The following is a 25,965-nucleotide window of genomic DNA, read 5'->3' on the forward strand; positions in this document are numbered from 1 at the left end:
TATTGAGGTTAATAATACTATAGGATCAAAATTACCTCAAAATTTTATGATTTTAGCTGTTTTTGAGTTTTTTTAAAAAATCACCCGAATCCAAAACGCATCCGAATCCAAAACCCGAAAGGGTGGTTTTGCCAAAACGCGTCCGAACCCAAAACACGACCGCGGACTCGAATCCAAAACCAAAACACAAAACATCTCTACTTATTTGTATTTGTCAGTGAAGTTAACACCCCCCATAACAATTTCAAGCACGATTTATTTGTGCTATTGCTCTACAACTAAGTTAAGACAGCCAACTCCATTTGGACAATATGGATAGAAAATGAAAATATTAAAAGTTTTGAGGTGTTTTTCTATAACACTGACTTTAAATGACTATAAGTGAACACTAATTTTATTAACAGTGATGTAGGAACTATAAAAAAAATAAAAATTTCATGGTTTTGCCTGTTTTGACCATTTTTATCAAAAGCCAATACCATAACGGCAATTTATGCAAAGCAAAACACGAAAATGGTTTCAAAGCCCAAACTAAAACACGAGGATACGTACACATCTACTTATTGCATTTATTTGAGGCATTGCCCAAAAGTGTACAACTTGGTAAATATCTACCTTCAAAATGGCTGCACATTACCCTTATTTCAAGAATGATAAGAAAGCAGATTGGAAGCAGCTGGCCAGGGGTTGCAGGTGAAGGCTCATCAGGCTGCTGTCTGTTACCCACAGCTATCTTATTATCTCCTGAAGAACCCCCACCCTATATGTAGTAAATAAGACAATCACTCATTTCCGCCAGGAACCTCATAAGGTACAGCCAAGGCTAACTACAAACTAAAGCAATTATACTTTGAACTTAGGCAAAATTGCTTCATAAGCTTTGTAAAGAGTTTCTAGCTCACGAATCAATTAATGTGAATAATTTTTTTAAATTTTTGCAGAGGCGTCACTCACTTTGTTTGCACCCAGTGCGGCGCCGGAGGAAAATCAGGCGTGGCTTCCGGAAAGTGGGCGGGGCTTAGTGTCCCGACCTCCGGGTTTTGTCACTTGCGGGGTTCGGGAGGTGCGGGCTGCCTCCCGCGGAGTGTTCTTTCTGCAGTGCTGGCTCTTGCTTAATGACAGGAGCCGAGTGCTGCACAAAATGTAACAGTACAGCACTCGGCTTCTGTGACTAAGTAGGAGCCGTCATTTTGGTGTCACCCCTCGGCGGGTGACCCCCGGTTGCGTGCCGCACCCCCCTTGTGACGCCACTGATTTTGTGTATTATTACTTATAATTTGTGTTTTACATAGTAACATAGTTCTGAGGTTGAAAAAAGACAGTTTGTCCACTGAGTTCAACCTGTAAGTGGTCTCCTACACTGGATTATTATTAAGACTAATTTTAACTGTGGTGAGTGGTTAGCCGTAAACTAAAATACTCAATTTTTTTTACTACTATAGTACATGATTTAACCACCATAACACTTGTGAAAGTCACTATATTTTAAAGCAATCCAAAATAGTTTACTGTGGATGCAAGCTGCGTCTATTTGCGTAACCCCCCAGTGCGGTTATACGCACGCTAATACCTTAATAAAAGAGAGTACGGTATCATATATTATGATGAAATAAGGTTTTGCAACTGTGCCTGAAAAATATATCAATTGGCAATGTTTAATAATATACCGGTTTTATTTTGTCACCAAATATCTTGGGATATGCTACATACGTGTTAATGTATTCACAAAGTGATATTCTATAATTACACAAAAGGAAAAATAAAGAGACCGGAGTCACATGACCGCAAGTCCCGTCAACCAGGAAGAAGATTCAGCACCAGGAGCCAGAGGACGCACAGTGAAGCCGAGTGGAGACGGACGCCGGGAAACCATCACAGGAGACACAGGTAACAGCTCTGTAAAGGGGGAAGGACACGGCGGACAGTCCTGATTCGGGTCTCGAAGCTAGTGTCACTTTCCCCACAGAGACAGGACCGCTTCCCGTCGATCTGGCTGGTGGACGGCTTCTGTAGCAACGGGTGCTTTCCACTATTCCAGATGAAGGTTAGACAGCGGCCAGTCCGGAGCTATTAATTACCGATCCCTCTGAGCATTCCCCCCGTTTACCCACCGGGGGTACCCCGTTCAATATAAACGCTGCTGGAGTAAAGGATCCCCGAAAGGACATTTTCTTTGCATCGTCCCTTGCAATAGACTTTATATTACAGCAGAACCACTAATCAATTTGGAGCACGTACTAAACTAGGACTGTGTGGATATATACAGTTACAGACATTGTACAAACTTCACAGTGCGATATTAAAGAGGTGGGACGCCACGCTCCTTTCCAGCACATCACCTGGACTCATTATCTACACTTGTTTTTATAGTGTATTGTATATTTACACACATATATTTTTCATATTTTCCTATTTTTTCCTCATTTTTGTTTTTGGAATTAGTAGTATTATCTCTATAATATTGTCTACTATTATTTTTCTTCCCTTTTCCTCTTTTTGCTTTATTTTTCCTTTTGTGTAATTATAGAACATCACTTTGTGAATACATTAACACGTATGTAGCACATCCCAAGATATTTGGAGACAAAATAAAAAACAGGTATATTACCAAAAATTGACAATTGATATATTTTTCAAGCGCAGTTGCAAAACCTTATTTCATCATTGTATATTTCTTGTGAGGTGTGTGGGTTTAGCCTCATTTGCAATTTTGCTGCCACATACCCGTACCCATAGAAAAAGAGCGCAGGATACAACTATGTGGTATAATATATTGATAACTGTAGTCAAAATGCACAATCAGATTTAATTTAACAAGTACAAGTATTAAACACCATTACAGATATAAAACATAATGCAGGTATAACACACAAGCGTGTTCAAATGAGAGAGTTACAATTGTAGCCAATATAGTGTATATACGCAAGTTTCCCTGGTTCAGGCAGTCAGTCATCAGATAGATTACTTTGAAATGTGTGTGTGTGTGTGTGTGTGTGTGTGTGTGTGTGTGTGTTTGTGTGTGGTTGTTTGAATGAGAGTGTATATGTGTGAGAGAGAGAGAGAGAGAGAGAGAGAGAGAGAGAGAGAGAGAGAGAGAGAGAGAGCTTCTTCCATTGGTTCATGATGTAAACCTTTCCATAACTCGGCGATCCATTGGTCCATTCAAAGGTATTGTTCTCAGGAATGTGACTATTGATGTCCACAGGCTCCCACCATGTAGGTAATTCAAACAGGCTAGTTAGCTAGTTACACGCCCCTCACAATGCACAATATTTCACCTATAATACATTTCTCACAATAGCGTGAGCCCGCAATATGCAATATTCTGGCCACACATACCAGGGTGCAGCAAATGGAGAGCTTAACATGATGATATAAAATAAGATATGATATTATGCTTATAAACCTGTGCTATCTGAAATGCTGTCTCCTGATTTAACCTTAATGTTGCTAGATACTGAAGTCTGTTATTAAATCATCTATGTGTAATTTATGTGTAAGTTTGGAGTACGAATATGTGTAACGATATGGCTTTTATTAGCAACTGCATGTTCTACCGTAATAAGGGTAAGATGCGGTAATCTGCAAAGTACCATAGTACGCAAAAATGCGTACGTACGCATGCTAATAAATGCAATATTGCATTCTGAGAGTAAAATGCAATTTCAACTTTCACAGTCCACCCTCTGATAGTCAACAAAACTATCACCTAAGTATATAAGAAAAAAAATAGTATGAAAGACAAGTGTGAAAAATGTATGTATGTGTATATTTATCTATTACCGGGGAAATGTTACTCCATGCTCTCAGCAAAATCACAAATTCAATTAAAATCAAACCCTAGATTTATTGATAGATATTGGAGAAATATCTATCTGAAGAAACATCTAAGGGGAATATAGGTTTTGGTGTGTGTGTGTGTGTGTGTGTGTGTGTGTTAGTACAGGTGTTTAAAGAAGCCGAAAATGTAGTTTACAAAGTCATTTGACAGTTTAAAGTATAAAGTAATGAAAGGATTGAGAAGAGGCATTTCTCCCCTGCACTGCCATAGGTCATAATGCCTAAAGGAAGCAGGGAAAGAAAATAATACATCTAAATATACTTTGACCTGGTATCGCTATCTTAATGCGGTTTCCATTTCAGGGTTGTATAGCAGGTCTTCTTCTCCCTCAACACAGCTCCTCCTTAAACTCGTTACAGTTTTATGTCCATTTCCTGGTTCTTCGTTGAGTTAGGTTATGACCTGATTGTAGGTATCTTTACATCTATGTCCTATGACAGCTCTATCAGACTCACCTCCAGGTAATTTCACCTTTCTGTCTGATCAAAAATAGGACTAGCAAAAAAATAACAACAAAAGAGTACACAGAAGAGGCAAGTGACATTAATACTGCATTGATCATTCTGCATCTTTGGTCTGGTTGCGTTGACCTCTTGCAGCTGTAGGATGAATTGAGCAGAGTCTCAAATTATAGAAGCATTTCTCCCTTTTCTGTTCTCGATTCTTCGTCTTTTTTTTTCCTGGTACCCTCTTGCAATGGGTGGAATTTCATCCAGGTGTCTCTTTTAGCAACTCCAGTGATGTAATAGTGGTCATAAACACCTGGTATGTCTTTCCCAACAATGCTAAGCGACCAGAACTCAAGACATTCCTCACGCATTATACGCTGATTCTGGGATAATGTTATAATAGTGTCTCATCTGACCAGTGCCAGAAGCTTTAAACTTATCAGTTGTTGTCTCAGTCTCTTTCTCATACCCCTGGTGTACTTGACATTTTGTTATCACAGTTAAAGGTATTCTGCCCCCCAAAAAATCAAATATCTACAACGGTGAAAAGTCAAGTGGTGGCCTTGGGGTGGTTCTGATATTCTAAGACTAATGTCAATGCTTCTGGCCATGTTTACCCTGTGTCAGCCATCACCCTACTCAACTTATATTGGATAACCAGATTTTGTATATGGAAATGTTGTTAATAAAATTGTTCCATTGCTAAATCACTTACTTTTAGCCTTCAAACTATATTTCTCAGAGGAAATGTATCTGGTCACAAACCATGTTACTTTTTTTTTAGCAAGTAAAAAAAAAATTCTTAACTAATTATACAATATACATATTGTTACCCTTACAGTATTATTAAATAAAAATAAACTTAGTGGTCATTATACAGATACCTTCTTAATCTAAACCATCATTGTTAGCCAGACATAACATGTTTAATCTGTATATTATTTACTATAACACTAATCAGACATCAATCATTTAATTAATAAGGATGTGTCACGATCCTGACTGTAGTTTTCATATTTGGTTGACTTACCTCTGCCATCTCTATCCTGGATCCTGCATCTTTCTGCTCACTGGGATAAACAGCTTGCCAATACCATGAGTTTCCTGAGTCCTAAGTTCTCTGCCTGGAAGGTAATAGTTAACGAGCTCCACCTGTGGTGATCTTCAGTGTGAGTCTGAATTCAGCAATCTGAAGATTAGGCCTAAAAGCCAGCATCATCTGTTTGTTTGCAAGAAGTTCAGGCTTCAGTGTTCTCTCGGCCTGCTAGGCCTCACTCCACTTCACAGCCTAGTCTAGAGTACTCACATGACAGTGACTGTTCACCTGACCCAGAGCTGTCCAATCCTGTGCCAGCCTGAGACTCTCTGAATCACCTGACACTGCTCACCAATCACCAAGGACCAGGAAGTATAAGTCTGAAGACTGGAGTTGGAAACTCTGCCAGTTCCTCGTGTCACACACAGCTCTGTGTGAGCTTTGAAGCTGAGCTCCGTAAAGGTAACCCCTGTACTTCAGTTCCTGTGTAAACTCTGTTCCTTTGCTACCCAGTTTGGATTACATTTGTGTTACCATTGATATCCAGTATTTCTACAGTTCATCTTAAAGGCACAGTTGCAGTATTCCATAGTTAATCTTAAAGGCACAGTTGCAGTATTCCATAGTTTCATCTTAAAGGCACAGTCACAGTATTCCACAGTCTCAACTTAAAGGCACAGTTGCAGTGTTTCATCTTAAAGGCACAGTCACAATATTCCACAGTCTCAACTTAAAGGCACAGTTTCAGTGTTTCATCTTAAAGGCACAGTCGCAGTATTCCACAGTCTCAACTTAAAGGCACAGCTGCAGTATTCTACCGTCACAGCCGCAGGGTTCTTCAGCCTTGTCCTAAAGTTACAGCCACAGTCATCGTTCTACTTTCAGTTGCATATCCAGTTATATCTGGTACCAGCTCACATTACAGTTGCATCCCAGTCTCACTGGTAACCAGCCCGTTTATCAGTCTCACCAGTAACCAGTCCATCTTACTATCTTGCCAGTAACCTTGAGTACATAAGCACCTATTCCTGTGACACTATATCCAGTACAGTCTCACCTATACATTCATCATCCTGCTATCAACACCAAGTCCCTGGTGATCCAGTGGTCAGGATACGGCTTCCTCTGCTGAGGCCCGGGTTCGATCCCCGGTCAGGGATTGTTCCTTCTTCTCACTGATTCCTACAGACCTGCCTAATATACACATAGTCCTCCAGTCGCCAGCACAGACTTCACTAACACCGGGTTCACAAAAACCACAGTCATGACAGTAGGAACTGGCCTCATGGACCCGGCCGAAAGTGTTTGTCTGACGCAGGACCTTCTAAGCAATATTGCAGGATACTTGAAGGGTTTGGAGTCGACTCAGCATAAATTGGCAAAGTGTCTGCAGCGGAATTTCTCCAGAGATTCTCGGACTTTCTGCATGAAGACTCCTGACCAACTGCAGATTTTCTACCAGATGTTATTACAGTTACAAGAACTTTTGTCTAGTATTCTTTCTGTGATGCCTGATCTCTTCAGGAATACTACCAACGTTGTTGATCCTGTTTTGTCCCATCCAGTTACTAAAGTCTCTTCCTCTGTGCAAGGAAAAGTTGTTCATCAGAACTATCCACGGCCCATGCTCTCTGAAGCTGAACGTCAGCGGCGTAGGGAGCTACACCTCTGTCTCTACTGTGGAAATTCCGGTCATTTTGTTAAAGATTGCATTCTTCGCAAGACAGGAAATGGTGGCAAATCTCAGTATCATAGCGCTCATGTCTACAAGTCATCCACATTAGCAGATCCTGCTACTGCTGAAGAGGGTGTCAAGTAGGCTACTCTGAAAGAGACTCAAATTTATGACTGGGGTCCGGTGATTAAAAGACCTTATCCCAAGTTGGGTGTCCAGAGAAGAATGTTCAAGCCATTTAGAGTCACAGGGGAGTCCGTGTCTACAGCCCAAGGAGGGGCCTCCGTGTCTACAGCCCAAGGAGGGGCGTCCGTGTCTACAGCCCAAGGAGGGGCGTCCCTGTCTTCAGCCCAAGGAGGGGCGTCCCTGTCTTCAGCCCAAGGAGGGGTGTCCGTGTCTTCAGCCCAAGGAAGGGCGTCCGTGTCTTCAGCCCAAGGAGGGGCGTCCATGTCTTCAGCCCAAGCAGGGGCGTCCGTGTCTTCAGCCCAAGGATGGGCATCCGTGTCTTCAGCCCAAGGAGGGGCATCCGTGTCTTCAGCCCAAGGAGGGGCATCCGTGTCTTCAGCCCAAGGAGGGGCATCCGTGTCTTCAGCCCAAGGAGGGGCATCCGTGTCTTCAGCCCAAGGAGGGGCGTCCATGTCTTCAGCCCAAGGGGGGGTGTCCGAGTGTGCAGCCCCAGGAGGGGGAGCCAATGTTCAAGCTCTAGTAGGGGCATATGAGTCTTCATCTCAAAAAGGAGTATCTGATCTGTCAACCCCAGGAGGGGTGCTGGAAATAACAACCCTGAGAGAGGTGTCTGATTTGTCAACCCCAGGAGGGGTCACCAAAGTTTCAGCCCCAAGGGAAGTATCCAGAGCCAAGTTCCCAGATGGAAATTTTTGTGCTACAGATGCAGTTATGAACTCCTGTTTGCGATCCTCAGAGTGCACCACCCTGTTGGCATACAGCAAGGTGCAGGTCCAGGATGGGCCATATAAACACTTGGATTCTACTCACTCCGGTTCCAGCCGAAATCTGCCTCCTTCGGTCCCAATTGATTATAATTTCTCTGGACTCAATCTGGTTCCATCCGTAGGTCCAGGGATTCCTCCGGTCCCAGCCGGTACAAGTTCGTCCGGACTCAATCTGGTCCCGTCCATATGTCTGGTTCAGTCCATCCCGGTTCCAGCCTGTCCAGCAATACTCCAGGCCCTGCCTGGTCAGTCTTCTTCAGTTCCAGTTGAAACCAAAACCTCAGGACCTAATCTGGTTCAGTCAGTAGGTCTAAAACCTTCATCAGTTTCAGCCTCTAAGCTTTCGTCCGATGCTCTTGCACCTGTTTATTTTGATGGAGAGTTATTGCAATATGTTGCTCTAGTTGATCAATTTCGCTCTCTGATGGAATCAGATCCTTCAGGTGCAGTAACTCGTTCCAACGTTACTCAATGTCTGTTCCTGGCATTCAAAGGAAGAGCTTTGGAGTGGGCTAACACACTTTTTGAGAATAATCCTGTGTTCCATGATTTACAGACTTTTAGTAATGCAGTCTTTGAAGAATTTTCTCCTAAACCCTTGGAATCTGACTCCGTTAAAAAATCTTGCTCCAAAAAGAATTCCAGTTCGTCTTCATTCAAACTACAACAGTCTGATACAAAAGTAAGTTTGTGCAGTCCTGCCAAGGATAATCCAAGTATCTCCTTCCGTAAGAATCCGACCATTAGAGTTGGTCATGTAGGAGTCTCTCCTAGCCCAATACTAAGTTCTCCACCAAAGAATTTAAAACTACAGTGCACTTCTTTGTCATTTGCAAACTGTGTATCTAAGGGAGATTCGTATCTTCCATTAGACTTGGACTCAGACTCTGAATTTGATCCAGTTCATGATGCTACTCCTTTCCTAGGAGGTCCTGTTCCTTCCTGTTATGCTTTCATGCATGAAGAGGTTCCAGAAGTACCAAAAAGCTCTACAGGTCTCTGTATGAAAAGTCCTCATTATAGAACAAGATTTAATTTAAGCCTCAGTGGAGTGCTAGCTTCGAAAGCACAATCTTTTCGCACTACAAATCCAGGAAAGTAGGCCATTGTTGTACCTTGCAGCTCCATGTCACTTCAAGTATCCATATCTGTGCTGCATTGTTGTGAGCAGTATATAGTAGTACAGTGCAGCATTTTTGGTGACCACCAGTATATATAGTAGTACAGTACAGTAGACCATTGCTGTATCTTGCAGCTTCGTGTCACTTCAAGTATCCATATCTGTGCTGCATTGTTGTGAGCAGTATATAGTAGTACAGTGCAGCATTTTGGTGACCCCCAGTATATATAGTAGTACAGTACAGTAGGCCATTGCTGTATCGTGCTGCTCTGTGTCACTTCAAGTATCCATATCTGTGCTGCATTGTTGTGAGCAGTATATAGTAGTACAGTGCAGTATTTTGGTGACCACCAGTATATATAGTAGTACAGTACAGTAGGCCATTGCTGTACATTGAAGCTTCGTGTCCCTTCAAGTATCCATATCTGTGCAGCATTGTTGTGAGCAGTATATAGTAGTACAGTGCAGCATTTTGGTGACCCCCAGTATATATAGTAGTACAGTACAGTAAGCCATTGCTGTATCTTCAGCTCCGTGTCTCTTCAAGTATCCATATCTGTGCTGCATTGTTGTGAGCAGTATATAGTAGTACAATACAGCATTTTGGTGACCACCAGTATATATATAGTAGTACAGTACAGTAGGCAATTGCTGCACCTTGCAGCTCTGTGTCACGTCAAGTATTCAGGAAAAAAGAAAAAACAGACAGCGCTAGTAGATTTCTTATTAAAATCTGACTGAGGAAGCCGCCGAGTGTTACAGGCGGAGAAACGCGTCTCATTGGTTCCTACTTACCTACAATCATCATACCACAAGTTTGCCTCAATACGCTGGGAAAAATCTAAAGACCTCCAGATAAGGCTCCTATAAAGGAACTTGAGCACCAGAGCCGGGAGTGAAAAAGAATTCGATCCCAGGAGGAAAGGTGGTAACTATCTTCACATAACATGGCCATGTTCTAAATATCAGCTGAGGTGCATGAATTTTTATCACCGCTTTGAGTGAAGCATCTATATATTTCTGCACGCTAATCTATGAGCAATCAACTGGCTGCTGCTATATATTAAATCAGTTTTAAATATCAGCTGAGTTGCATGAACTTTTATCATTGCTTTGAGTGAAGCATGTATTTGTCTCTGTACGCTAATCTGTGAGGAATCAATTCACTGCTGCTGTGTATTAAATCAGTGATATTCTCCAAGCGGAAAGGAGCAGCTATTAAGACTGTGCACACTGTTCTTAATCTACCTGGAAGTTCAGATCATTGTGGTCTGTAGCAGTGTGGACTTGGGAATACCAGTATACATCCTGAATGAGAAACTGTGTAACAGTCATTCTTCAACACAGTAACAAATCATGAAAATTTTCAGCTCAGGCTGAGTGAGTAATCTTGTATCAATCCTGGGGCTGGAGACCTTGTAATATTGAAAGGAAACAGTGTGATTTATTTGCATCTAACTGTTTATTCTAGGGGTGTATCAAAGAACCTACCACACAGAGCAGAGCATTGTATTGTACTATTAATGTGTTATTATTGCTTTTTATGTTTGCCAGACTTTTAGAAAACTATATATAAATACAATTCTTCAATGTGAAATTAGATTTATAGGTAAGAAAAGGAGCTATTCACAAAAGTTAAGAAAAATAAAAATAAAAATAAAAGTATTTTAATAAGAAATCTACTAGCGCTGTCTGTTTTTTCTTTTTTCCTGAGTGCATTGTTGTAAGGGGGCAGAGAAGTCCCCCTATTTACAGTGAGCTGCTTGTAGATTTTTTCAAACGAATTTTGAGAAAAAGCGCTATAGTACATATACACGTATTAATTATAAATTATCAATTAGCGCCAGGGGGTCACTTTATTGTGTTTTTGTGTTTGTCACTTCAAGTATCCATATCTGTGCTGCATTGTTGTGAACAGTATATAATAGTACAGTACAGTAGGCCATTGCTATTGATATAATAATAATAATAATAATAATAATAATAATAATATTACTGGCATATAATTCCACACTTTAAAAAATGGAGAACAACGATGTGGAGGGTAAAATAGGGAAAGATCAAGATCCACTTCCATCTAGTGCCGAAGCTGCTGCCACTAGTCATGGCAGAGACGAGGAAATGCCATCAACGTCGTCTGCCAAGGCCGATGCCCAATGTCATAGTAGAGAGCGTGTAAAATCCAAAAAGCAAAAGTTCAGTAAAATGATGACCCAAAAATCTAAATTAAAATCGTCTGAGAAGCGTAAACTTGCCAATATGCCATTTACGACACGGAGTGGCAAGGAACGGTTGAGGCCCTGGCCTATGTTCATGGCTAGTGGTTCAGCTTCACATGAGGATGGAAGCACTCATCCTCCCGCTAGAAAAATTAAGAGTTAAGCTAGCAAGATCACAGCAAAGAACTGTGCGTTCTTCTAAATCACAAATCCCCAAGGAGAGTCCAATTGTGTCGGTTGCGATGCCTGACCTTCCCAACACTGGACGGGAAGAGGTAGCTCCTTCCACCATTTGCCCGCCTCTTGCAAGTGCTTGAAGGAGCACCCACAGTACAGTTCCTGATATTCAAATTGAAGATGTCACTGTTGAAGTACACCAGGATGAGGATATGGGTGTTGCTGGCGCTGAGGAGGAAATTGACAAGGAGGAATCTGATGGAGAGGTGGTTTGTTTAAGTCAGGCACCCGGGGAGACACCTGTTGTCCGTGGGATGAATAAGGCCATTGACATGCCTGGTCAAAACACCCAAAAAATCACCTCTTCGGTGTGGAATTATTTCAATAGAAATGCGGACAACTGGTGTCAAGCCGTGTGTTGCCTTTGTCAAGCTGTAATAAGTACGGGTAAGGACGTTAACCACCTAGGAACATCCTCCCTTATACGTCACCTGGAGCGCATTCATCAGAGGTCATTGACAAGTTCAAAAACTTTGGGTGACAGCGGAAGCAGTCCGCTGACAACTAAATCCCTTCTTCCACTTGTACCCAAGCTCCCAGTGCAAACCACACCACCAACTCCCTCAGTGTCAATTTCCTCCTTAGACAGGAATGCCAATAGTCCTGCAGGCCATGTCACTGGCAAGTCTGACAAGTTCTCTCCTGACTGGGACTCCTCTGATGGATCCTTGAGTGTAACGCCTACTGCTGCTGGCGCTGCTGTTGTTGCTGCTGGGAGTCGATCATCATCCCAGAGGGGAAGTCCCGCCAACAGCTCCTCCTTCATTTTCTCCCGCCACTGGAGCTGCCAGAAAAAGGATAAGATTTCCAAAACCACTGGCTGGTGATGCAGGGCAGTCAGGAGCGAAAACTGACATCTGGTCCGGACTGAAGGACCTGCCAACGATTACTGACATGTCGTCCACTGTCACTGCATATGATTCTGTCACCATTGAAAGAATGGTGGAAGATTATATGAGTGACAGTATCCAAGTAGGCACGTCAGACAGTCCGTACGTATACTGGCAGGAAAAAGAGGCAATTTGGAGGCCCTTGCGCATACTGGCTTTATTTTACCTAAGTTGCCCCCCCTCCAGTGTGTACTCCGAAAGAGCGAAAGTAGACCCGGATTTTAGTCGGCAAGCAGCATCCTCGGGAGGAAAGCAAAAATAAAGCATCAGACTGCCTTTCTAGGGAATAGTGGGAAATGTACAGTAAGGAGTGTATCTGAATCAATAAGCTCTGAAAAGAAAAGTCCATCTGTATAATGAAAGCCCAACTTACATCACAGTTGTGAAAACCAGTTTTTTATTCTTCACTGCCAAGCTCGTTAGAGAAGCAAATCATATCCAGTACCCAAACTTGTTGGATATACATCCAGGAGTCCACTGCCAGAAGCGGGGAACGTTCGGATTTCTAAAAACGCTGTTTGAAAGTGGTTATTGCACTATAACTATATATATATATATATATATATATAAATATATATATATATTGGCTGTGACTCTCTCAGTTATACCAGCATTTGCTGCGCATGCCATTTCTTTCTGTGTTTCACCTTCTTGTTGCCATAAGTTTAAACAATCATTGTACTTTACTCGCAATTTGCGTGATTTTATCAAGCAAATTTTCTTCTCACCGTATTCAATACCTCAGGATCAAGACTACCAATCTTGGTAAATTAAGTTTTACACTCATCAGTCATATGTTCCCAATCATCACTAAAAGCCATGGCGTATGCACCATACTTCATATGCATAACAAAACGAGCTGACCCTTTCGGGCCCTCAGCAACTTGAACCTCAGTTGCCTTCTCAGTAATTTCACATGTGCACTTAGCCCCCATTGTGGCTTTTAGCAACCCTAAATGCACCTCCTATGAAATGAAGATGAGAGACTTTCGTACGTACTCATGCTAATAAATGCAATATTGCATTCTGAGAGTAAAATGCAATTTTGACTTCACACCCTGTATATCCTTATCCATTAGGAATTTATCAAGCTCATTTTTAAAAGTAGTGACCGAGTCCACCATCACTACTATCTCAGGCAGGGAATTCCATATACATATTGTCCTTACTGTGAAGAAACCTTTCCGTCTCTTTGTGTGAAATCTCCTCTCCTCCAACCTAAATGGGTATCCATGTGTCCTTTTTGATGATCATACCAAAAACAAATCCCCGCTAGCTCTGTGTATTGACCCCTTATATGTTTGTAAATGTTAATCATGTCCCCTCCTAATCTCCTTTTTTCCAATGTAAACATGCCTAGCCTAGCAAGATTTTCCTCGTATTCTAGAGTCTCCATCCCCTTTATCAATTGGTCGCTCGTCTCTGAACCTTTTCTAGTTCCAGGATATCATTTTTGTAGTATGGTGCCCATAATTGTACACAGTATTCAAGATGTGGCCTCACTAGTGATATATATAGTGGGAGTATAACACTCTCATCCCTTGCATGGACTCCCCGCTTAATGCAAGCTAATACCTTGTTTGCCTTTTTTGCTGCATTCCTACTTTGGGTACTGCTGTTAAGTTTGTTATCTATGTGAACACCTGAATCTTTTTCCATTACAGAATTCCCTAGTTTCTCCCAGTTTAGTATGTAGGTAGTGTTCTTATTTTTGCTACCAAAGTGCATTACCTTACATTTTTCAATACTGAACCTCATTCTCCATTTTGAAGCCCATGCTTCCAGTTTAAATAAGTCGTTCTGAAGAGACTCTGCATCCTCCACCGAATTTATAACCTTACACAATTTGGTATCGTCTGCAAAAATTGACACTATGCTCTCTAGACCTGTTAATAGATCATATATGAAAATGTTGAACAATAGTGGTACAAGTACAGACCCCTGTGGCACACCTCTGAGTACCTCAGTCCATTTCAAAAAAGTTCCATTCACCACCACTCGCTACTCCCTTTTTGGCACTATTTCCACTATATGCCAGTCTTTGGGAACCATGCCTGATATAAGTGAGTCAATCAAAATCAAATATAGGGGTCTTGCTAATTCAGAGTGTAGCTCCATGAGAACCCTTTCTGTTGGGACCAGGTGACTTATTAATCTTATTTTGTTTTTAATCAGTCACAAACTACTTCCTCACTTAAATAAGCACTTAGCAGCGGGACATTCTCAATGCTGAGGTTATATGTCAATCCCGCCATCCGATCCGATCCTCTCTTGTGAATACTGATGAGAAAAACTGATTTTATTCTTCTGCTATGTCTATGTCGTCTTTGATTAGGATGCCCAACTCTCTTTAATATTTTGCTGTTTATGTATTTAAAAAACTTTTTGGGGTTTGATTTACTTTCTTTTGCTATTATCTTTTCCGTTTTCTATTTTAGAGCTCTGATTTCTCTTTTGCATATTTTGTTACAATCCTTATAGTACTGGATGACTCCGCCTTCCTGTCTTATTTATAATTTTGAATGCTCTCCTCTTTTTAGCCATTAGTTCCTTAATCTATTTGTTTCAGACTAAAATTTGCCTTTAAGAATGGAGACCTCTGAATTGTGTATGTTTTGTAAGGAAAAAATGGACAGGGGACAAGAGGTAGTTAAAATTTAGCAAAAAGTAGCACATGGTATAAATGAATACCAGCTACACAGGATTGCTGAGACATGGCCAGCTGCTCAGACTTAGACGCTGGGATGTTGCAGTACCAGCTTTTGCAGAAACACTGGGATGTTGCAGTACCAGATATTGCAGGAACACTGGGATGTTTCAATACCAGCTATTGCAGGAACACTAGGATATTGCAGTACCAGCTATTGCAAGGAACACTCAGATGTGCAGTATCAGCTATTGCAGGAAAACTGGGATGTTGCAGTACCAGCTGTTGCAGGATTACTGGTGGGAGTCAGTGAGTGCTAAAGATGACAACTGCACTAAGGTCAATACGCAGAATGCTAGCCAGAGAAATTCTCAGCAGAGGTCTCAGCAGGTCTACAGACAACAAAGCACTGATGATTAGTGCATGCTCGGGTGGCTTCATTTATACCCACGGCCAGTTCGGGATTGGACAGAGGAGTCACCTGACTGCAGACTAACTCCTGATTAGATCCTGACTGGTCAGCTGCTGTCTACTGTCATGGCTGCTCCCAAAGCCGATTTTGAGGGTACTCTAGCAATCTGCATACTGAGAACTTGCAAAGGGAATTGCGGTTTCCGCAAAAGGGACTGGAAAAAATACATTCACGTGAACTCTGCAGTTCAGGTCTAGCACTTCCATCTGGATACAAACTTCTGTAATCAGGAGTCTGCAAGCATCACAGACAAAGAAATAACAGGTGCACAATCAGTCAGCAGATAGCAATACAGACACATGCTGCAGCTTGTATGCAGATGAGACCTCTCAGGACATTCTAAAAGACTGCAGGGAAGATGGCAGTGGTAAGTCACAAAGCTAAATAGACAGGATTGTGACAGAAAGTCTACAGAAGAGAGGATCAAGGCAGAAGAGTTTTGTTGGTATGTAAAGAATAATTCCTACTAGCCTATACTGTGGGACATGCCACCAGCTCCAGATTATCTATTCAACATGATTCGTTGTTCCTGCAAGAGGAAATGTGCTAGTTCACGATGCAAGTGTAATGGATTGTCCAGTTCAACAGCTTATGGCGAGTGCCAAACCAGTGGTTGTGATCACTGCTGTCAGTGAATATGATGACCGTGATGAAGACGATTAATTACAGTATTTCTTTCACAAACTTGACTCCTGTAATTAACAAAACTTTTATCAAAAATGAAGTAATTGTTATTTCCTTGATTTTTACATTCTGTAAATAATTTCTAACCTCAAAATTACATGAGAAATGGTTGTGTATATTGTTGAAAGATAGTATTATTTGGAACATTGTTAAATGTAAATGAAAGCATTGTCTTTCTCTCTCTCTAAAAAGTGTAAATTAGTTTATTTTTGCCTTTAGTAGTAAACAGCCAGACCGCCATTTGAAATCATTTTTTGGGGGGTTCCCATGGTCAGAATTTGAAAATTTTATTAAACAATGATTCCTGAGCTAGAAACTCTTTAAAATGCTTCTGAATCAATTTTTCCCAGATTAAATGCAAATAACCTAGACTATTACTTAAAGCTCGATTGTGCTCTGCTCAAGGCACTGGAGATTTCAATTAGTCCATTCCTTTTTATTAGAGCTCCATGAAGAGGATATGATTGACTGATTGTCAGCTGCTTCATCACTGGAGTGCAAATGGGCAGCTTGTAGAATGGGTTAGCTTTAGCAACTGACTCTGCTATAGGAACCCCATTATACTACATTCTACCAGTATTGCAAGTGATATGGTGTACCAATAAGAAATTGGTAGCCGGTACGCTGTATCCATCCCTACCATGTTACCACCAGTACAGCTGCAGTGTCGCCATTAGCTGTGAGCGACTGAGGGCAGTCAAATAGCTCCCAAAGTGCTAGGCATACCCCCAGAGTGATGAGATATGGAGACATGTCATGTGAACATTCCCCCATAATTGGTCACGACCCTCATGACATGTGGCCATGCCCATTTATTGTGCACATGTACAGAGTAACTACAAGAAAACAAGCCACTCTACACCACTGAATTCTACTCACTTGTAAAGGAATTCCAGCACAATTGTGTAAAACCCCTAGAGCCAGTACATAGTAACATAGTTGTTGAGGTTGAAAAGAGGCAAAATGCCCATTGAGTTCAACCTGTATTCTGTGTTTAGCTGTAGACATTATAACCTAGTAAGCCTTTCCTCGTACTCCATTGTCTCTAACCCTTTAATCAGTTTAGCAGCTCGCCTTTGAACTCTTTCAAGTTCCCCAATATCCTTTTTATAATATGTTGCCCAGAATTGAACACAATATTCCAGGTGCGGACGTACCAATGATTTGTACAGCGACAGGATTGCATCCTCGTCCCTGGTCTCAATACCCCGTTTTATGCAAGCAAGGACTTTACTTGCCTTCTTCGCTGCATTATGACACTGTGTAATGTTACTGAGCGTATTATCTATGAGGACCCCAAAATCTATTTTCCCCATTAAGTGAATAGGATGCAAGTTTGTTTTTAATCCCAAAAGGCATAACTTTGAATTTTTCAATATTGAACCTCATTCCCCATTTAGACGCCCAGGATTCAAGTTTAAATAAGTAATTCTGTAGAGACTCCACATCTATTTCCAAATTAATTCCCTTACACAGTTTAGTATCATCTGCAAAGATTGATACTGTGCTTCCCAGACCTATTCCTAGGTCATTAATAAATATATTGAACAGTAGCAGGCCAAGTATGGACCCTTGTGGTATACCGCTGACTACTGGTGCCCAGTGTCACGCTCGGCGTAAGTTGGGGTTCCGACAACCGAGTTTTGGCTGAAGGGACAGCTTCCTGTGAGGAGAGTAAACGAGGTGGCTGAAAGTAATTCTTCCTCATGGGGGGGAAGCCAAACTAAGTGTTAACGTTGGCCAGAGGGCGTAAAGAAAAGGAGGACTTTGTAGGAAGATAACTGTAGTTTTAATGAATAATAAGGCTGTACACAAATATTGGAGAAATAGAAGAACCTGGAAGAATTAGAGTCTATGGTTAAATGACTTGAAGAGTGAAGCTGAAGAACTCCGATAAAGAAGAACTGAAGACTGTGTTTTATGATTAAAAGACGAGGCTGAAGTACTTGGACTTTGAAGAAATGAAGACGTGGTTTGTGATTAAAAGACGAGGCTGAAGAACTTGGACTTTGAAGAAATGAAGACGTCTGCGTGAACTGCCGTTAGCACATGGAGCTCCTCTACGACCTGGGACCCCATGAGCGCTTCCACGAGTGATAACGGACTTAGACAGCAGGACTGCAGCAGCGTTTAGGTAACCGATGGATGAGAGCAACCAGGACCAGGGAACCAGAACTAACCTGGGAGCACAGAGCAAGGAGGTAACTTGAAGCACTGGCACTCTCCCTCTGAGCCAGCCCCATTTTGTAAGAGGAGAACGTGCAGGATTGGCTGGACACAGATTGGGAATTTCATTGGTAATACTCTGGTCTCCAACATGGCTGCCCCAGCACAGGAGACATACTTAGCTATTAACACACAGCTTTAGCCAGCCTCGGTCTCTGACACACTGTACTGTAGAGGACCTTACTACAGCGATCCCCGTCGCAGCGCCTGGCTCTCCAAACCCTCGGCCCCCGGCCCTTGGCAGCCGCACATCCATCCAAGAGGACCCGCCGCCAACAGCTCCCTGCCGCCACACCAACCAGCGGGACAGTAACCCGTGGGAGCACCCGCCGGAGGTAAGTCTCTGGAGCCTGACACCCAGCTGGAGAACGTCCCATTGACCACTACTTGTTGTACCCTGTTATCCAGCCAATTACCTATCCATGTACAAACAGTATATCCTAGGCCAAGTTCCCTTAATTTGATGATCAATCTCTTGTGAGGCACGGTATCGAAGGCTTTAGCAAAATCTAAATAGACCATATCCACTGCTTTTCCCTGGTCAAGATTATCGCTCACTTCCTCGTAGAAGCTAATTAAGTTAGTTTGATATGATTTGTCCCTCACAAACACATGCTGACTCTTGCTAATAAACTTAGTATTCCGCAGATAATCCTCTATACTATCCCTCAAAATTCCTTCCAATATTTTACCCACTATAGAGGTTAAATTAACTGGTGTAAAGTTTCCATGATGATTTTTAGATCCCTTTTTAAATAATGGCACTACATCAGCTATACGCCAATCTATCCGTACCATACCAGATTTAATGGAACAATAGAAAATCAAGTATAAGGGTCTTGCAAGCTGTGCCTTAAGCTCCATAATAACCCTCGGATGAAAACCATCTGGTCCTGGTGATTTATTAATCTTTATGTTGCTTAGTCTCTCCAGGACTACTTCCTCACTTAAACAACCATCTAGCCAAGAATCATTACCTTCACTGTCGTTATGCACTGCTAACACCATCTGAACCTCCCTGGTGAATACTGATAAAAAAAAGCTGTTCAGTATATCCGCTTTTATTTTGTCATTGTTTACCAAGGCTCCCAGTTCATCTTTTAATGTGCCTACATTCTCCTTTTTTAACCTTTTACTGTTTATGTATTTATAAAACTTTTTGGGATTGGCTTTACTCTCTATAGCGATTTGTTTTTTCGTTTACAATTTTAGCTGCTCTTTTTACTTTTTCGCATTTTTTATTGCATTCCTTGTAATGCTGGAATTCCTCCTCCCCTCCATTAGTTTTAAATGCTTTAAAAGCACGCCTCTTTTTAGCCATTGCTTCTTTGACATCCTTATTAAGCCACATTGGTTTGAGTTTAGTACTCCTGCGTTTACTGCCCAAGGGTATGAATTTGTGAATATTGCTATCAAGCAACCCTTTTAAAGCATCCCACATTTCCGATGTGTCTTTACCAAGAAATAAAACTTCCCAGTCAATGTCGCTTAGTGCCTGTCTCAGCATATTGAAGTTGGCTTTTCTAAAGTTTCATGTTTTAGTTGATCCCTTCTAACTATGTTTCTTGAAACTGATGCTGAAAGTGATCATATAGTGATCACTGTTTCCCAAGGTCTCCCCAACTGTAATGTTTAATATAATGTCCACATTATTGGTAATAACTAGGTCCAGAATATTATTACTTCTGGTTGGGTCCTTGACCAATTGAGACAAGTATTGATCCTTTAATGTGTTTAGAAACCTGCAGCTCCTAATTTTTACACATGAATCGTTACTCCAATTTATATCCGGATAGTTAAAATCCCCTAACACTAGGATGTCCCCCATTCCCGCAACTTTTTCAATTTGCTGTAAGAGTAGTTCCTCATCATGTATGCTAATATTTGGTTGCTTGTAGCACGTGCCAATGACTAGTTTCTTTATTTCAGTGCCCCCACTAGTGATCTCAACCCATAGTGATTCCACATTGTCACCAGTTCCCTCGTAAAAATGATCTATTAAGTTTGGTTTTAGAGATGGTTTTACATAGAGACATACCCCTCCTCCCCTTTTGGTAGACCTGTCCCTCCTGAAAAGTGAATACCCCTCCAAATTTGTAACCCAGTCGTGCAAGTCGTCCCACCATGTGTCCGTAATACTTATAATATACTGATTTTTTGATGCGAGCCATTCCAATTACCCCATTTTACCTGATAGGCTTCTTGCGTTCGCAAGCATACATTTTATGTTAATATTTCCATTGCCCACTTGCTTTAATGGTAACTTACCATTATTTACAAGTGCCTTTATAGAATTACTCTTACCAACTGTTATTCTATTGTCTCCCTTACCCCCCCCCCCCATCATCCCTAATACAGCCTTTCTTACTACTATCCCCAATTATCCTACTAGGTCTTTCTAACCCCCCCCCCCCCCCCCACACACACACACACACACACTGATGTTAGTGTTTTCCCTTGTGCTATGGACATTATTTACTGTATACCGTACTGTTGAGCCATAATCGTCACAAGTTAATAATTTGGGAATTCCATGGCCAATACCTACTGTATGTCAGTAATTCCTGTGTCAATGCCCCTGCAAATACCCTTTCTGGCTGAAATTTCCCTCCCACCTTCACCACTTTCATTTCTTTCACTACCTCCATCCTTACTGTACTCACTGTTTGACCCATAGCTTCTAGCTAAACCCTCCCCCCAGGCTCCTAGTTTAAAAGCTCCTCCAACCTTCTAAACATCCTGCCCTACAGCACCGCAGCCACCTACTCATTCAGGTGCAATCCATCACGACAAAAAAGATGGCGCCTGACTGAGAAGTCCGCCCAGTGTTCCAAGAACACAAACCCCTCCTTCCTACACCAGTCTCTAAGCCACACATTTACCTTCCTAATCTCCCTCTGTCTCTCTTGGCTAGCACGTGGCACAGGTAATATTTCAGAGAATATTACCCTAGATGTCCTTGCCTTAAGTTTCTTGCCTAATTCCCTATAGTCTTTCTTAAGGACATCCCACCTACCACTAACTTTGTCATTGGTGCCAACATGCACCAAGACCAGCCCCTCCCTTTAGACCAGCCCCTCCCAACAATCTATCTACCCGGTCTGTGATGTGCCATACCCGAGCACCCGGGAGACAACAGACTGTACGGCGATCACGGTCCCGGTAGCAGATTGCCCTGTCTGTTCTCCTGATGATAGAATCCCCTACCACCACAATCTGTCTAAGTACCACACTAACTATTTTCCCATCTGTACCGAAGGGACTGCTCCTCTGGTTGCTAGAGGTAACAGTCACCTCCGGTTCCGTCATTTCCTCACTGCCATCCTCAGAATCTTCGTCCAATCTGGCAAATTTATTGGGGTTTGGCAGATCGGAGATGTCCTGTCTCCCCCTCTTCTTCTTCCTTCTAACCGTGACCCAGCTGCCTACCTGATCCTCCTCATCTACCAGTGTTCCCTCGCAACTCCTCCACCGTTCTATCTAAACTTTGCTCGAGATTGTGAATACCCCTCAGTCTCGTAACGGTTTGCTCTAGATCAGATACCTGGGCTTCCAGGGCAGCCGTACGCTCGCATCTCGCACAGATGTACCCACACTCGGACTGTTAAAAAACAATATATATATCTATATATATATCTATATTGATACGGTACTATACTATGGTCTAGCTGTGTAGTTAAACAATATTCAACAACAGAAAAGTACTTATAATTCTAATGAATAATAATGTACAGTATCAATGCAAAACAGTCAATGCAGTAATAATATTAGTGATACTTGCATGTCCGGGGGATGTCAGGACCTCCTGCAGCAGCAACGACTCACAGGTACCTGTGCTGGCTCCTTCCAGCTGTTCACAGAGACTCCAAACACTCACTCCTGGAGCAGCAGCTGTGCGATTAGCTGATGCTGTCTCTGCTCATATGCTCAGTAACCCCCTCTCCCCACACACCTACAATCAATGTGGAATCACCCCACAGCATTCATGCCTGCTCCCACAGTACAGCACTCACCCCTCACACACAATCGTGCTCTGACAAGCGACGGTGCACTCCCCTGCACCCGCGGCTCAGCGCTCCCCCATCACACACAATCACAAACAGTAAACTCTGACGAGCGGCAGCGATTTCCTACTGCTGCTCACTCCCACTTGCGCTCAGCACATGCCAGTCCGGGACTTCCGGTAACGGCGTACAGCTTCCAGCCTCTCAACACCTCCTCTGCCTCTGATCTCCACTGTATCTCTATAACAGCTGCCCATTGTTTCTTTAGTGTTTGGTTTACACACCAGTACTTAGGATGCTACCAGGACTTACATTTTTACAGTAGGGGCTTTCCTAATTGGCTGGAGACTGCAGGATAATAGGCTAGAGTAACTATAATACATTATTGGCACAGCTGGATCACTGGGGGTTAAAGTCAGGACTGGGTCTGAATCTAAGCGATGATAGGAGAGACACTGTGAGGTGGATTATGAACACAGTGCAGCTGGTGAATAGTTTGCAGGCTGAGCTGAGGAGTGAATCGGGACAGGATCAGACAAGGGGTTATCGAGACAGGGACAAAACTAAACAAGGCTTCAGGCAAGGCAGTGGGGCATGGATAATTTGGGCAAAGTATCTACTAGAACCTGGGAAGAGAGACCAGCGACTTACACACAAGGCATAAGCTATCCGGCAGGGAGGAGCTGGCCTGGTTGCCTTATAACAGGGAGATGCACCAATCAGTGCAGCCAGGAAGAAGGAACTCCTAATTACACAACTGTATGATGCTACAGCCCTCCACGCATACACACAGGTCCGCTGACAGAGAGCAACTATATTGCTAGGCAACCGGGATGCAGATGCTGACCAGCATCCTTGTTGCCCAGCAGCAGACAGGAACCCTTGCGGCCCGGAAGACGCAACATCACAGTTGCTAGGCAACAACTTGGACTCAGTACAGTATTAGCCACACGGTGGATTGTAACATCACCTTTACCTCTCAACAAACAAGACTAGATGGGCCAAATGGTTCTTACCTGCCATCAAATTCTGTTTCTATGTTCTGTGTAACTTGTAGTTCCCAATGGAAAATTTGAGTGGATTTCATGGAACATAAACCATAATCCAAACACTAAATATAAAAAAATATACCTTTGCCTATTAGATTGTAAGCCTCCACTGACAGGGACACCTTTACTCCTTGTAATAATATTTACTAGATAATCCCAGAGGGATCTGATTTGATCCCTGTTCACAGCCCGGCTCTTCTACCACAGGAAGGAGCAGAGGTGCGGGAACAAACGTCATCTGAAAATGGTGAAAGTTCCCACATGCAAGCCCTGAAAATGTAGTTTTTTTTGTAGCTTGATAAATTTAGGCGCCACTACTAGTGTATGGGGACAGTGAGCTAGATTGAGACATAAAGGTAAGCAGGTGATAGCTGTGATATCTCCTGTTACCTTTTATAATGAATAGCCCTGAGATTGAATTTCTACACCCAAGGGACGCTTCCCTTGAGAAATAACTAATAACCCCCTAATATTTTAGCTGTAACACACTTTTTTTTATTTCTCTGTATGTTTTCACATATTGTTATTTTGTTAAATATTATGCTGAGTTTTTATTGCAGAAAGAGATGGATCAAATGGTTTTCAAGTGAAAATAATATTGTTTAATATTGTAAAGACATAATATGAGTGCTCACCCACTCTTTACATTTATTATGATACTATGAAATATATATATCTTCTATATATATAAAAGGCAAAAAAGGAGATTGGCTCACTGATTGACTCATCCCCAAATCTCTTAAACCACAAGGCCTACAATCTTGAAACATGGCAGGTAGCTTCTCCTTAGGTCTCAAGTGCTTGCTAACAACCGGTTTTACAAATGTCACTGTCCATTCACGGAAATTGCCAAAAATATATGTATGTATGTATGTTAGAGATGTGCACCGGTAATTTTTCGGGTTTTGGGTTTTGGTTTTGGATTTGGTTCCACGGCCGTGTTTTGGATCCGGGCGTGTTTTGGCAAAACTTTCCTGAAATTTTTTTGTTGGATTTGGGTGGTTTTTTTAAAAAAACCCTCAAAAACAGCTTAAATCATAGAATTTGGGTGTAATTTTGATCCCATTGTATTAACCTCAATAACCATAATTTACACTCATTTCCAGTTGATTCTGAACACCTCACACATCACAATATTATTTTTAGTCCTAACATTTGCACGAGGTCGCTGGATGCAGTGTCAGGCAGGATGGCACTTAAAAAAATTAGCCCCAAACATCACATGATGCAGAGATAAATAAAAAAAAAGAGGTGCAAGATGGAATTGTCCTTGGGGCCCCCCCACCCACCATTATGTTGTAAACAGGACATGCACACTTTAACAAACCCATAATTTCAGCCACAGGGTCTGCCACACGACTGTGGCTGAAATGACTGGTTGGTTTGGGCCCCCACCAAAAAAGAAGCAATCAATCTGTCCTTGCACATACTGGCTCTACAGAGGCAAGATGTCCACCTCCTCCTCATCGTCCGATTCATCACCCCTTTCACTGTGTACATTCCCCTCCTCACAGAGTATTAATTCGTCCCCACTGGAATCCACCATCTCAGGTCCCTGTGTACTTTCTGGAGGCAATTGCTGGTGAATGTCTCCACGGTGGAATTGAATCATTTTGATGAACATAATCTTCTCCACATTTTCTGGAAGTAACCTCGTACGCCGATCGCTGACAAGGTGACCGGCTGCACTAAACACTCTTTCGGAGTACACACTGGAGGGGGTGCAACTTAGGTAAAATAAAGCCAGTTTGCGCAAGGGCCTCCAAATAGCCTCTTTTTCCTGCCAGTATACGTACGGACTGTCTGACGTGCCTACTTGGATGCTGTCACTCATATAATCCTCCACCATTCTTTCAATGGTAATGGTGACAGAATCATATGCAGTGACAGTTGACAACATGTCAGTAATCGTTGTCAGGCCCTTCAGTCCGGACCAGATGTCAGCACTCGCTCCAGACTGCCCTGCATCACCGCCAGCGGGTGGGCTCGGAATTCTTAGCCTTTTCCTCGCAGCCCCAGTGGCGGGAGAATGTGAAGGAGGAGCTGTTAATGGGTCACGTTCCACTTGACTTGACAAGTGTCTCACCAGCAGGTCATTGAACATGTGCAGACTTGTGTCTGCCGGAAAGAGAGATACAACGTAGGCTTTAAACCTAGGATCGAGCACGGTGCCCAAAATGTAGTGCTCTGATTTAAACAGATTGACCACCCTTGAATCCTGGTTAAGCGAATGAAGGACTCCATCCACAAGTCCCACATGCCTAGCGGAATCGCTCCGTTTTAGCTCCTCCTTCAATCTCTCCAGCTGCTTCTGCAAAAGCCTGATGAGAGGAATGACCTGACTCAGGCTGTCAGTGTCTGAACTGACTTCACGTGTGGCAAGTTCAAAGGGTTGCAGAACCTTGCACAACGTTGAAATCATTCTCCACTGCGCCTGAGTCAGGTGCATTCCCCCTCCTTTGC

This window comes from Pseudophryne corroboree, chromosome 8 (genome assembly GCF_028390025.1).
Source record: "Pseudophryne corroboree isolate aPseCor3 chromosome 8, aPseCor3.hap2, whole genome shotgun sequence".
NCBI lineage: Eukaryota > Metazoa > Chordata > Amphibia > Anura > Myobatrachidae > Pseudophryne > Pseudophryne corroboree.